Source organism: Chrysemys picta, chromosome 5 (assembly GCF_011386835.1).
Source record: "Chrysemys picta bellii isolate R12L10 chromosome 5, ASM1138683v2, whole genome shotgun sequence".
NCBI classification, from domain to species: Eukaryota; Metazoa; Chordata; order Testudines; family Emydidae; genus Chrysemys; species Chrysemys picta.
Genome location: NC_088795.1, coordinates 40,549,111 through 40,565,123, shown reverse-complemented (window position 1 = coordinate 40,565,123; position 16,013 = coordinate 40,549,111). Strand labels below are relative to the sequence as shown.

The following is a 16,013-nucleotide window of genomic DNA, read 5'->3' as shown; positions in this document are numbered from 1 at the left end:
ATGGAGGAAGCTTGTGATGAGGTGACAATGAAGCCTCTTGTCTATGAAAGAAAAGTTGTGCCACTAACTTAATCAATTTAGAAAGTTAATTAATTCAGTGCACCCATTTCAGTTTAAGAGTGACTAGTATCAATTTAGCTTTTATCAACTTAAGCTAAATTGAAAAGGTAGAAAAAAATAAGTGTGTCAACACAAGAGGGTGCACTATAACAGTTTCTAAATTGATTCAGTTAAATAAGTCCATGTTCTAAGATCTAAAATGACAAGGAATAAGAAAAGGCAACAACCAAATTCATTGTTAGGGAAAGAAGAGAAGAGGAAAGAAATTAAATTAGTTTAATTTGGAATGGGGAAATCAGACTGGAATTTTGGCTCGTGATTTAACGATATCATTACAGATACTGTCACTTTTTCTGCTAGAAGCAAATGACAAATCCTGCAATCAAGACAAGCTGAATTTCAGTGTTCTCTGCAGCATTTAAGCTGCCATTAAAACAAAAATTCTCGTCCTGGTTATTTGGTCTTTGTACTGTGGTAGTGGCTCAAGGCCCCAATCTAATCTCTTTCCAAATGTGAAACAACCGAGTGATGCCTCTTCTTGAAACTACAGAATGAGACAAACCATTTGCTCTGGAGGTGTGAACCTCATTCATCTCAATAGGATCTTAACTCAAAAGTCAATTGAGAACAGTAACCAAAATATTTAAGTTTCATTTCAAGTGCAGATCCAGTCTACTATGAACTACATTAAGTTTGTCATAACAATTGGTCTGATTTGTAACAGTAATAATATCCAAGTAGTCTACTTTAATGCAATCACTATGGGTATGTCTACAGCAGGGAGATGGGTTTTCCAGCTCAAGTAGACATACACGTACTAACTTGGCTTAAACTAGCACCTAAGAATAATGGTGTGACTGAGGCAGCATGGGTGGTAGCTTGGCTAGCCACCCAAGTGCATACCCTGGAGGGTCAGGTGGGATGATTAGCTGCCAGCATACAATCAGTTCAAGCTCCCGCCCTTGCTGCTACAGCCGCCACACAACTATTCTTAAGCACTAGCTCGAACAGTTGTTGTGTGTATGTGTACCTGAGTTGGGAATCCCATCTCCCAGCTGCTGTGCAGACATACCCGACAACAGCTGTCACTCTTATGTTAGGTTTGAATAGGAAACCACACACAAGCTTTTGAGCAAAATATTGGCTTAGAATACCAATTCTGTTCCCCAAGTCCCTGTCAATGCAAAACAAAACTACCACTGAAATAGGGAATCAATAGCATGTTAAATCTATTTAATGTAGTTATTCTCACATAGAAGTTCCAATGTTCTACCCTAAACTGATAATGTAACACCAATTTTCCATTTGTTTACTTTGAACAGAAATGAAGAATACAGTTCTATGATTTACAAAGTAGCATAACACATTTCATTAGGGATCTACCTTAGAAATACCCATCACTGGAATGCTGAGCAAAATTTCCCCAAAGCAACAGGTCATCTTTGAATTTTGTCATAGACAAATTTCCACTTAATTCAAAATATCAGCATGCAATTTAGTACAACAGCGTTCACCAAAGTCTCTTAACAACCTCTTTCTGTTCAAGTCTCAGAATTGGTATTCTTTGCCTTCCTTGCACAGTCAACTGTATTCAACCCAGTTAACCATGCTCTCATTTGAAATTTTGTCCTGCCTGGGCCCTTATTCTATCTTCCTACCTCTCTAATCATTCAGCATTTTGGTCTAAGGATCATTCTCATCCCCATTCTAGCTTTCAGTGCAGGTTTAACAGGCTCCATTCTTGGCCCCCTCCTCTTTTCATACCCCATCCTCTTTTGCAGATTTCATTCGAAGACATGGCTTTATAACTAATCTTTACACTGATGATTCACAAGCCTATCTAAAATATTGGCCTGTCTGACATATTCTTGTGGATACCCAGCCAGTTTTGGCTATGTTGAGCGTAATCTTCCCTCTACAAGCTCTCCCCACTTACACCATCATCCCCCCTCAGGTTTGTAATCTGGGAATCCATCTTTGACTCAGACCACTTTCTCAACATGTGGAAGGGGTCTAAATCAGGGGTAGGCAACCTATGGCATGCGTGCCGAAGGCAGCACGCAAGCTGATTTTCAGTGGCACTCACACTGCCCGGGTCCTGGCCACCGATCCGGGGGGGGGGGGGGGGGGGGGGAGAAGAGGCTCTGCATTTAAATTTAATTTTAAACGAAGCTTCTTAAACATCTTAAAAAGTGTTTGAAAAAGGTTTAAATCCTTATTTACTTTACATACAATAGTTTAGTTATATATTATAGACTTATAGAAAGAGACCTTCTAAAAATGTTAAAATGTATTACTGGCATGCAAAACCTTAAATTAGAGTGAATAAATGAAGACTCGGCACACCACTTCTGAAAAGTTGCCGACCCCTGGTCTAAACCTTGCCACTTCTTCCTGCACAACATATTTAAGGTACAGCCTTTCCTCTCTGTCCATACAGCTAAAACTCTGGTTCAGATTCTCATTTTACAGCTTCAGTACTATAACATCTCCTCTTTTTGATCCTCACAAATGCCAGGAAACTGAGGAAAATGTAGTTCAACTAATCAGATATTAGTACAAACCATTTCTCATTTCCATAAGTAACATTGCAAAAGATTCTTCTGCACCAGGTACCATCAGTTGTTCAAAGTATTCTTGTGAAGCTTGAGATGCTTTATGTGAATACTAATGTAATCTTTGTATTTAATACTGATTTTTATTTGTATATGTATTTATACACACACACACACACACACACACACACACACCCTTATGAGGAGGCTTTCTACAGAATTCTGTTAAAAATGTTAATACATGTTGAAAAACTGTGTGTATGACTGATCCAGTGAAGTATAGCCTTAAAAGAGTTATTACTTACAATACACATATATAAACAAAAATAGTTGTTGATAAAAATGTTGACTTTACTAATAATATTGTTTACTTTTGTTATAAAAAACTTTATTAGTAACAAAGAGCACTACTTTGGTTAATCAAGCTGTAAAACTTTACTTTTCAAAACATAGTATAAACTCACCCTTTTAATACCTCAAATTCTGCCTTCATTTCATTTCAAGAATAGGATAGTAAAACAGAAATGCGTCAACCACGTTTAGATTCACAAGTGTACAGTAATTTCAATACATAATCCAAAGTAGTCTCTGGGGACTTAATCATGCAAAAGATTTATGCTTAATTTTTTGCACTCTGAATGGTCCCATTGACTTCAAAGTTAAGTAAGTTCATAAATCTTTATGGGCTTAGGATGTAAGTAAATATATTTAGCAGATGCTGCATGTTTTCTTTTATGAAGCACACCAGGAAAAAGATGATTTATGCAGAGAATGGACAATACAACTAAATTTCCCATATTTGTTCTTAAAGGGTCTGAAAAGCTTGTCAGACAATGAAAATGCACAGAAAACCAAATATGTCCAATTAAGGAATAAATTTACATAACTTCCACATCTGAGGCACTGAGCATGCAGTTCACACGGCTTCTGAAACATTCTTTGTATAAAGGAAACTATCTAGGAGCATCCGAAGAAGTGGGCTGTAGTCCACGAAAGCTTATGCTCTAATAAATTTGTTAGTCTCTAAGTTGACACAAGTACTCCTGTTCTTTTTGCGGATACAGACTAACACAGCTGCTACTCTGAAACCTATCTAGAAGCTGTATATTATGCTACAAGTGATCAAATTTCAAGCAGTGGAAATCCACCCTATTATACCTATACTTGCATTTCCTGTTTTCAAAGAAGGTTTACAACAGGTCCATAAAATATTACTTAATATTTAACCTAGCTGTCACATGCCTTTTAACTTTGCATTCTACATTTACATACATAAATATGAGCTTGCATTGATTGAATATTACAGTCAGTCAATCACATTAGGAGGGGACATAAACCAGTAAGTTTGTTTATAGGAGTTGTAGTAACATATAAAGTAAACATCTTTTTTGAAATGTTTTAAGGTAAAAACACCACTGTTCTCAATTTAGAAGGCCGTAGCATTTAATCTCTCGTTGCACCACCAATGCAACAACACTATCCCCCCGCCATATATGCCGTTTAACAAAACAGCCACATGAAAACCAACGAATGACCAGAAGCATCGCCTGGAGAGGCTTTATATGCAAAATATTTACCCCGAGACGTTCGCATCTATTTAGAGTCGGGGTGGCCCTAGCAACTTAAAGACATTTTAGCAACTGATCAACCCGCGGTGGGAGAAGGGGATGGGTGGAAGGACGCCTGACTCCAAAGGGGGTTAGGAAACAGGTGGCGAGGTGCGCTCAGGGTCCGCGAGGCTGGTTAGCACCACGACAGTCAGGGTCATGTAACTGTAACGTCCCCCCACCCCACGCCACCCCGACACACAGCCCCCACCGCCGTGCAGAGCGGGGGCAGGCGGCTGCGGTCGCCAGGTCCCCTCTCTCCGCGGGCGGGCGGGCGCGCACAACGCCGCGCACACAGCGCCGATCGCGGCCACCCCTGGCCCCCCTACAGGGACAGGGCGAATCCCCGGAGCAGGCGGACCGACCCCCCGCGCCAGGACTGATCCCTCCCGCCGCCGCCGCCGCCCCACCTCGGGGCCAGCGCTGCCCCCGCAGCTCCGGGCGCCGCAGCCTGGCCCCAGGACCCCCTGCCTGGACTGGCGGAGTTGCCGCTCGCCCCCACTCCGGCTGCAGACCCGCCCCACCAGCGGCTCCAGCGGCCTCACCTCCAGCCCCGGACGGCCCCGCACGCAGCACCCGTTTCTCTCGGCCCCGGCCCCGGCCCCGGCCCGGTCGCGACTCGGCTCCGCCCCGCCCTCGGCTGGTAACTTTCTTCCAATGTTCGGCGACTGGCGCGTGACCGCTTAGGTGGCTTGGCGGCGCGCGCCCGAGAGCCGGCGGCGCAAGGGGAGGGGGGAGCACGTCTCAATAGCCCGGATCTTCACAAACCACTGCGACCTCCAGCGCGCGCCGCAGGTGAGGTAGACGCAGTCTTCGCAACCCGGGAGAGGAGGGGAATTGAAAGCACCCTGACGGCGATTGGAAGAGCAGGGGAGTGACGCCGTGAGAGAGACTTATGGGTGGGTGTGTCTAGCAGCGTGGAGCAGCGCATGCGTGGTTAGTACCCGTGACTAAAAAATTACTGAATAGTGTTTAAATCGCAAGACTTGACCACATTCCCTCTCCTGCCCCCTATATGTTAAGGCAGGTGGGGCCCAGAGGGTGGTCTCTGCCCCCAACCATCAGGGCAAAGGACTCTGGCGTGGAAAGGGCTTTGTTACTGATTAATACTACGCTCAGGATGGAGTGGTAGCAAAGACAGACACACACCGTTTGTCTAGACCAGAGCTGGTGATCCAGCCTTAAATCATTGATTGTCAATTAACTTGACTTAACTAACACACTTGTAAATTCAAGCCTGGACAAACCCTGTCTATGTTCAAACGGGATCACAACTCTCCTCTATATATAGTCACAAGGGCCTTTGTTGAGGAAGTTTTAGCACTTCTTTTTTCCTTCGATATATTTGTAAAAACACTTCTTATTCCACTTACCCCTTTGGCTAGCATCAATTTAGTGCTCAATTCTGCATGACTTCACTAGGATGCCACAAAGATCTGTGGATCCCAAAGCAGGATTAGGGAGCTTATTCTGAGTTTTTGCTTATCTTTTCTCTGTGTATTCTTATTTTGTTGCTTATGACTTTTTCCAGTATAAATTTGTTTTTACTTTCTGATTTTTGAGATGTCCCTCATGAAGCCATATTGGCTTATATCCATTTCTTCTAGTCTTTCTTCACAGAGGAAATCTAGTCTGTTGGGCTTTAATTATGGTATATTTTAAGATTCCCTGCCATTTTTCAGTCTGGAGAATTTTAATACAACTTTCACACTATTCAGACTGAGAATGACACAAGTGGCACAGGAACCCTGAAAGGAACTAAAAGGAGAGTTTTTTAAAACTAGAATAAGTGGTACAAACTCATAACAGTACTATAGGGATTAAAAGATTTTTGCTGTAGTTGTTGTCAAGACATGACCTGTAGCATACATGATCAAGGGCTGTGGAAGAATGTGACCATGTTATTGGAATTGATGTTCATTTCTTTAGAGTATAGGGATATTCACATCCTAGTAGAATGTTTAAAACAGTAGTAAAGTGATTGTTTTGTTCAAAGGGAAAGTTAAAATAGGAGGTATAGTTCCAAACTGGATGACTATAGGGAGCAATTATTATGGCCCCAGTCTGGCAGATCATCAGTACCATGTGCTCGTGGGAATCAAGAGAGTAGATGGGAGCTTAGAAATTAACAGCGAAAAAAAAAAAGAACAAAAACAGGGCACAATGCAAGTGTGGGGAGACCCTTAACACATGTGAGTGTCTTTTCCATATCTTGGGTACATTGGATGTTCAGAGAAGACCTGTTCAATCAAGGGCTAATCAAGTTCAGAAAAGATATGTACCAAAAAAAGACCCTGCCCTGGAAAGTTAGGTAGATACCAGGAGTCATCGCTATGTCTATGTCTATTTCAACAGCGCCTATGTATTATTGCAACAAAGTTTTGTTCAGCTATAAAAATGAGTGTTTCTGTGCCTTTACATTCCCTCCAACGTTATGCAACTTACACAGTGGACACAAAACGTTTTCCCATGATGAAGACATATTGGCCAGGTTTTAACAGGAACTGGGCTAGATCTTCTAAAATTCAATAAGCCAAGCATGCCTCTCAATTACTACTTGTTTTTATTTAACCTCCAACTGTCAATATTTTAAACATCCTTTTTTCTTATGAAAATAGATACAAATAAACAATAACCAAAGTAGTTACAAATCTTTCCCCCTTTTCTATTGTGTAGAAGTCCTCTTGCAACAAAATTAGTGCATTTCCTCTGAGGTAGGAGGGGGTAAAGGAAAGAGCAGGATTTAGGAGGGCTATGCAGTGCAGGAGAAATCCCCACATGACACAGAGATCAGGTCCCAGTGATCTCCCTTTGTGCTGCCACACCACATCTGTGTATATTCAGTCCTTCCAAATACCGGTGGAGATTACAGTGGCTGTGGAGTAGCTGGGGGGACTCGTCTCCTTTCCCACTACAGATTTCCCCAGTACAGTTAATGTACCCTCACACTCAAAATTACTGGTAAACCACTATGAAAGATAGTTTCAAATAAGTAGAAATAATGTGCTAGCCATAAACAATGTTTGAAGTATGTCAGGGTCTTCCAAAGCTGGGCCACTGTAAGCCATGAAGGATCACAGGTGTTATCTCATTAGGGGAACTTTCACAGAGCATAAACATCATCCCTTTTTTCTTCCTCCTCACTTCCCTCTAGACATAACAGCAAACACACAGTAAACTTTGCTTTTCCTTTATTTGTTTCATCTACACTAAACTGATTGTTAACGTTTCTCCAGTTTATTTATCAACAGTGATAACTTCTCTGAAAATGCTAAGCATAGTGCCAGGAGTAGTTTCCCTGAAGTCATCTAAAGTTTATTTATTTCCTATTTTTTTAAGAAAAGTAGGCCAAGATTTTCAAAGATGGATCCCTAAAGTTGGAATCTTACATACATATTGGGGCCCCTAAATAAATGGCTTGATTTTCATAAGTTCTGAGCAACCAGCAGTAGCCATTGACTTCTGAGTGCTCATCAGACTCTTGTTTAGAAACCAAAATATAGAGTTGATAATCAAACCCTAGGGACCCATTCTTGAAAATCTTGGCCATAGGGTTTTCTTCAGGAAAATTTCACTGTTCTCTTTTGTTTCAATAACCTGTGGTAAAATGCATGCACCCACTCATAGACACCAAATATACACTCACAGACTTAATCTCAAACTGATGTCAGATCTAGGAAGGGTTGATAGATACACTGTGCTGTAAGAAGAGGTTTTGAATGCCGCTGCCTTGTAGTACACAGAGGCTGCCAAACTTACAGCCAGTCCTGGATGATTTGTGTTCCCTCCTATCAGAGAAACACACTGGTATCTGGCTTGGGGCAATTTCCTCCTGCTCATGTTTTCATTCTCAAACCAAAACTATGCTCCCTTTTCTATCCTGCTGCTTTCCACCTTCCTTCCCCTGCTGTTTCTGCCCTCACCATTGTTATTGTTCACAAAAGACTACCTGGCAGAAGGATAGACTGAAGTACCATGAAACATGATGAGCCTGTGATTTTTTCCTCAGACTCTCTGTGTTTTCCTTCACATTCTAGCTTCAGCATCGCTTCCCCAGCCATCCCCCAGTCAGTGAAATATATTTCAAACATTGCAGAGCTATTGCACAGAATAAGCACGTTCCAGTTTAGTTCTGAAATAAACACTTGCGATAAGTGGTCAGCTTGCTCACCTTCTGCCTATTTGAACTAAATATTCTTGTTTTTCTGTTTCCCTGAAAATATCTAAAGTGCTCTGATTAAGAACTCAAGGAATGACCCAGTGCTGGAATTTAGCTGTCAGAGTTAAGGAAGGGGAAAAACTTTCCTTTAGTCTGACCTGAGAAACACCCGTGATCCTTCATGGCTTACAGTGGCCCAGCTTTGGAAGATCCTGACGTACTTCAAACATTGTTTATGGCTTACACATTATTTCTGCTCATTTGAAACTGTCATTCATAGTGGTTTACCAGGTAATATTGAGTGAGATGGTACATGAACTACATTGGGGAAATTGGCAGTGGAAAAGGCAGAAGAGTCTCCCCGGCTACTCCACAGCCACTGGAATCTCCACTATGGGATTTGGAAGGGCTGAATATAAACAGATGTGGTGCGGCAGCACACAGGGAGATCTCTGGGACCTGGTCTCTGTGCCATGTAGGGATTTCTCCTGCACTGCACAGCCCCCTTAAATCCTGCTCATTCCTTTCCCCACTCCCACCTCAAAGGAAATACACTAATTCTATTGCAAGAAGGCCTCTACACCCATAGAAAAGGGGGAAAGATTTGTAGCTACTTTGGTTATTGTTTATTTGTATCTATTTTCATAAGAAAACAGGATGTTTAAAATATAGACTATTGGAGGTTAAATAAAAACAAGTAACTATTTTTAAAAATGCACAAAATTCTGTCCTTCAGAGACAGCAGTGTGAAAAAATTCCTGCATTAATAAGTCTGCTGGTACAATCATCTCCCAACTTGGCAGAGTTCAGAATGTTCTTTTTGCAACTCTTATTAAACATTTTGATCTCTACTTGTTTTTGCAAGAATAGCTGGCTCACTTCATTCTCTGCTACTTATACACTTACCGTGATTTAGGGATCTCAGTGCCTTTCACAAATATTATTGAATTTAGTCTCACAATATCCTTATGAGTTAGGGAAATATTATTATCCCTATATTACTAATGGGGGAATTGAGGCACAAACAGATTAAATGTCTTGCCCAAAATCAGCCTGTGGCAGAGCCCTGGTTTCCTGACTCCAAATCTTGTCCTTTAGTGACACAAGAACAGCCTTTCTCCTGTTATTAGATCCATTTTCTGTAAACTTTGTGTAGTAAATGTAACTTTCATTTCAGTAAAAAATGCCTGTGACTCATAGTGAGCTGATTTCTAACTTGATCTCTGTAGTATATAGTCATTAGATTTGGACATTGAGAGTGGAATCCTATCCCATTTTAGTCAATGGGGGTGCGATATACAAAGGTACTTAGGTTCCTAAGTCCCATTTTTAGGCATCACTGCAATCCACAAAACTGCTCAGATGCCACCTAATTCTGTAGGTGCCTTAACTCATTTGGTGCCCAAGTTTTTGCAGTAAAAGTTCCATAGGCACCTATGTGAATGCATCTGAGAATGCACACTGGTGCCTCACTCTAGATGTCTGGACACGTATCTCCTGCCTAAGCCCCAGAGCAATTCACAAACCAGGGAAGACAGGCATTCAGCCACCTGAGTAGTATACGGGGCCCAGTCAAGTTGGTGTACTCAGAGAGACTACCTACCACATTTGACCCCACTGGTAAAGTCATACAAAACAGACAGGAGTTGGGACTGGAGGAGAACCTCCTTTATCACATTTGACCTAGAGCACAGAATACTCACTCAGAATGTGGAAACCTTCCAATTCAAGTTATCCTCCCCTCCACCTGATGAGAAGTGATTTGATGAGGAATCTTCACCTCACAGGTGAGTGCTGTAGTCATTAAGCAATGGAATATTCTGATGTGGGTCTCCCTCAATCTTTCTTATTGAAGTTGTTCCACTTTAATTAAATAATTAAATATCAATTTGGCCAAAGAAAGTGTTAGAATTACTCTTTAGCCTCATGGATAGGGCATTCATCTGAGAAGTGGCTGCTCCCTGTTCAAGTATCTTCTCCCCTCAGGAGAAGGTCTGACTGAACAGAGGGTCTCCCACAATCTGGGTTAGTACCCTACCCACTAGGCTAAAGGTCAGGCTCCTTTTTCCCTGGCTGTTTTGTTTCAGCACCACACGTGACTGAATGCCTGTCTTCCCCTGGTTCATGGATCAAAAGCAGAAATAGGCACCGCCTTGCAGCCCAGACTTAGGCATTTATCTCTGTGCGAGCTATGGGACTTCGGAAACATCCCTCTGGTTAGCATCTTCCATTGGCTAGTTTTGGCAGCCCCCGCCTAGTATGCTGGCTTTGTGGATTGCATTCTAATGTGCCTGTCTCTCCCCATTCATGGTATAGGAGCCTAGGCACCTTACTCAGGCTTTGTGGATTCCAGTGTTGTTTCTGTGATTTTTCTAGATGCCTAAAAGGTATGTGCTGCAATGCTCAGGGTTGCAATCCCTACATCCCTTTGTGGATCCTACCCTGGGAGTTTTGCTGTTGACTTTATATGGGTCAGAATCCCATCCAGAATGTAGAAGGGTCCTTAATACGATGTCCAAATTTTTCACATTTGGATGCTCATAGTAACACTTAGCTGTGTATGTTTATAATGTACATTCCTCAGTACCCTCATCCAAATGAGGGATGTTGCTGTCTTATGGAGGAGTCCCCAATTGAAAACTGGACTCCTGATGTGTATTTCTTATGTGAGTTTGGTATAACAGAGTCTCTGATGTTAACAGCATTTAATTGACTGACCCATGACACTTTAACAGCATGTTTCTCAAACTTTATCAGTGCTGAGTACATTGTAATACAGAAATTATCTTCTGGAGCAGCTTCCGTCTCCCTCACAATCATATAATATCTCTGTGGCAACTACAACAACTACAGACACGGAAAGTAATATTAGGAAATAATTTAATGTATTGTAATTGCCTTTCAACAAAATGTAGCCTCCAGAAATAATAAGGAGGAGCCAGCACCATGTGACCAGCCAACTCTCTGGGAACCACCAATAAGTGCTCCACAGGACCACTTGTGATCTATGGACCACAATTTGAATAGCTCTGCCTTAACTTATATAGTATTTCATTTTCCATATACGGCTTTTATTATCCCTTTTGGAGGATAGTTTGTTATCTTCATGTCCTAAGTATGTCTCAGAACACTTTGTACAGGTTACTATGATGTCTCAGGAATGGCAGCAGCTGGTCATTAGGTTCTAGACTACACAAGAGCTGAGCTGGAAAAAAATTCTTGGGTTCCAAGAAATTTCTCTACTGGTTCAGACCCATTGTCCATCTAATCCAAGGGTCGGCAACCTTTCAGAAGCGGTGTGCCGAGTCTTCATTTATTCACTCTAATTTAAGGTTTATTAATACATTATAATACATTTTAACATTTTTAGGTCTCTTTCTATAACGCTATAATATATAACTAAACTATTGTTGTATGTAAAGTAAATAAGGTTTTTAAAATGTTTAAGAAGCTGCATTTAAAATTAAATTAAAATGCAGAGCCCCCCCAGATTGGTGGCCAGGACCCGGGCAATGTGAGTGCCACTGAAAATCAGCTCACGTGCCGCCTTCGGCACGCATGCCATAGGTTGCCTACTCCTGATCTAATCCATAGTTCTGTCTCTGACAATGGCTGGTACTGGCTGCTTCAGAGGAAAGTGCAAAAAACACAAAAGTGGACAATTATGGAATAACCTGCCTATTAAAAAAATTTCTTCCTCACCTCTGTTGGTGAATTTGTCCCTGGCATAGCATATTCCAAATTATTTTTGTTGAATAATTCTGTTTTTTATTGTAGTTTCAATCAATCTACCTGAATTTTGGAGGAAGAATTAGGACAGTTTCCATCTTTACTAATGTACTCCTCCAGTCCAACTTCCTGTATGGTTAGCCCTATTCCTTTATTCTCACAGCATTAATTCTGCTCTTGGGCACATATTGGATGAAATAGGGGCATAAACTTCACTTACAAATATTTGTTTGACATACTTTGTGATCTGATAAAAATAAACTACATCCTGGCTCCACTGAAATCAATGGCAAAATTCCACTGGCCTTCAGTGGGGCCAGGAGTTCAATCCTTCATGTTTTGTTCTATCTTCAGATTTACCAGGTAATTTCTGCCTCTGAGATTTGCTAACAGCAAAATCCTATTAAATGAATTAAAACACACATTATTGGAGTTAATATAATCTGAATTTATTTCCAAAAGAGTGAGATATTTGGATTATGAAGAAGAAGAGCAATCAGACAGATTGACACAATCAGGACCTCTGAGAAGTGTATATGTAATTAGGGAACTTTACATCAAAGTACAGGATAAACAGGAGAACTTTAGTCTAACATTTCTTTCTAAAGGCAGATACTTGGTAACCTAAGACTGTAATATGGGAGGCACATTCTCATTTCCTGGAACCAGCTATCAAAAATACTCTTTATGCAGCAACGAGAAGAACAAATTGGCTAAAAATCTTGTTGAAACGGGGAGAAAGACCACATGGATTTAAGGCTAGCTTTCTTTCCAACACATAGCTGCTGCCATCTCCGACTCCACCTCTGTACAAATAACATCATAGTTACAGCTGATACCTGCATATCCTCAGCCTTCTATAGCCATTAGAGGCCATGGGAATGTTTACCAGAGTAGTGTAAAGGTGCCCTGCGTAAATGAGAACAAAGCACAGAAAATTTTAGGGACAAGAAACAACCTTCTAGCTCAATATACAGATAAAGGCCTGCTAGCCTTTTCAAAATGTGCCCTTACTTCCTCTACCTTCCTGCATTTTTATCGTACCCTACTATCCTCTCCTTTTCTGGAAACAAATATAAGTGTCTCATGGACTCATTTGTACTCTGTACTTGCTGACAAATTATTCCTTAAGGTTGTTTACCTATGCATAAAGCAGCTGTACCTCAGTTCCCCATTTACTCTTGAATCATGAATTAGACTCTTCAGCATTGCCCTTCTCCGTATCCAAAGACAATATATTTCCAGTGGTATTGTAACTGCATGGAATATCCCAATGGCATCTTGCAAGTGCCTCACAAAGTAAATGGCCAATCCAAAACCTATTGAAGTCAATGGAAAGGCCCTAAATTTCCAATCCTGCAAATTGAAGCTCCCTGAGTGGACCGTTACACAGGTACAGAGTTTTGTTTACTTTAGTGGAACTCTGCATAGTAAAGGTGGATCAAGTGGATCATTTTGCACATTTGAGACCTAGCATAGTATGATTTGGGGTGGGAGTGGGCTGCTGCGCCTCTGTAGTGCTTAGTGAAGACTCTACTTATGCCAATGGGAGAGCTGCTTCCATCAGCGTAGATACTCCAACTCCATGGGAGGTGGTAGCTATGTCAACAGGAGAAGCCACTGGGAGTTAAGTCAGTATACATCGCTCAGGGGTGTCGAGTTATACCGACATAAATTTGTAGTGTAGGCTAATCTGCTAATCTGCAAATCCTTTTCCTGATCAAAATGCTGGATTATTCTTTTATTTAGCTCATATTCCCCTGACTTGATCTATGCTCACAGACTAGTATTTTTGCAATTTCATGCATTGAAATGTGTTTGTCATCTGCTGGCCCAATCATTAAACAATTCTGATCGCTTTGAATCTGGCTGTAATGCTCCTCCTTATTTACTTTACTTCTAGTCTCTTTGTGACACTTGCAGAATTGGGGAACTCATATTTAGTGTCATTGCCCATATCATTTTATATGTTAACAATAAATATCCTAAAACTGACTCCTGGGCTGGATGGGGTGAAATTTTCAAAAGTGCTAAGGAGCAGCCTCTGTTTGGTAGGTGCAATTGACACCTGTACAATTTGTGTTCACCTTGTGCCACAAAATCAATTGCAGGAGAGAAATCAGAGAATTTGTGCCCCTAACTACCTGACTTGAACCCACAATTGAAATGGCTGTGCAATTTTTGCAAGTACAAATTACAACCACAAAAGTGGAGGGTAGGCTTCAACTCATTTGGAAATGTACCTCTATGACCTCTTTCCAGTGTTAAAACTATTCATCCATGGTTACTCTTTAACTCTCTTAAGCCTTCCGGTCTCCCCATTTTACGTCTTATTCTATGTCTCTTTACCTCAGTCACATCTGATCCTCTCTGAATCACTCACTTTTGTAGATGAACCCATTATGGATCAACACCATCAGTTAGAGAAATGCCTTTGAAAAAGTAGTGTCTTGATGCATTTCATTTGTCTAGCCATTGCTACATCATATAGGCTATGGCTACACGACAGCTTAAGTCAACATAAGTTATGTTGCTCAGGGGTATGTATTAGTCACCCTTGAGCGACATAACTGACTTAAGCGCTGGTGTGGATAGTGCCATGTTGGCGGGAGAGCTCTGCTCGCAGGGACTAGGGTAATTAAGCTGATAGGAGAGCTCTCTCCTGTTGGCTTAGAGTGGCAGCATTGGAGCAGCTGTGCTGCTGTAATCTTTCTATTGTAGCCATCGCCATAGAGTGGGGTTTAATTGTGATCTAAAGTTTGGGGTTGCATGTAGTTGTGAATCTTGTAAAACTTTATACACATCCGCTCATTTCACAAGAAAAACAGGCATATGAACATGTATATTTGTGATCAGAAAGTTAACGTGAGTCACATGCATCATGAGCCCCTTAAGAATGGATTCGGTACACATTAAAAGAGAGTTTTTACAGACAAAATTCACAACCTATTCCCCAAAACTGACATTCTTCATTCAAAATGTAATGTTACCATATTGTGTATTTAAAAATATAACATGCAAATGTTGTATCCTTCTCAAACAAAAGATAAAATTAATGAAAAATCAGTTATTAAATTGATGTTTTGCCTCTTATTAAAAATGAAGTTCTAATCTGAAAAAAGACATTAAAAATGACACCTTTTTATTTAGTTTATCTGCTGCGTGTGTGTATCTGAATCATATCAGCTTCTGTTCAGCCCAATCCTTCATTTTCCTAATACATCGGGGCTTACCACTGTACAACATGCAAGAAAATTCTTACACACTGTAGTAAACCCCAATTCTACTCTGTAACCTGGACAGAAAAGAAAAACGACTTATGCAAATATACATTATGGCTATGGAAGGGCTAGAGAAGGATTTCTCAAGCAGGATATTCATTTGATATAAAGACCTATCTCATTTTATTAATACTCGTTTGGTATAAGTACTTTCACTCATTCATGTCTTTGCAGTTGTGAATAACAGAACAACCTCAAACTCATGTAGGTATAACCTTTGTACCTCACCATTTCATTCTGTAGTCTCTCTTTCTTATAACTATATCTACTATATACTTTCTACATTTGTCTAGCTAAACTTACTATTGGTGGTGATACAAGAATCAGCAAAAACATAAGTGATAAGCCTGCTCTCACTGAAGAGCTTTAACCTCACAGGGAGCAAGATTGGAGCCCAAGCTTCATTTCCAAATCCCAGAATAAGCAGGCAGTACTGACAGTATATTGAACAAATCTGACATGGTATCGAGAGGATCTGCTAGGACCAGAATAGACTGCCATGATGTCAGAGTCATTTCTTCCTTATCACAACTGCTCTTAATGTGGCAATGCAAAGGTCTGAAACAACATTAAGTTTTCATTAAAGAATAAAAGTGAAAAAAATAAAAGGTATAGACAGACA

The 16,013-nt window shown here is 40.9% G+C and overlaps 1 protein-coding gene across 2 annotated transcripts in view; it reads right to left on the bottom strand.

The window, feature by feature from the left end:
• The window catches only part of USP53 (ubiquitin specific peptidase 53), a 56,870-nt gene extending 51,788 nt beyond the window's left edge, over positions 1-5,082 (bottom strand). For both annotated transcript variants that reach the window (XM_065596292.1, XM_065596291.1), the window contains exon 1: positions 4,768-5,082. The gene's annotated coding sequence lies outside the window, so the exon portion shown is untranslated. The remainder of the gene's footprint in view (positions 1-4,767) is intronic.
• Between the last annotated feature and the right edge of the window lie 10,931 nt (positions 5,083-16,013).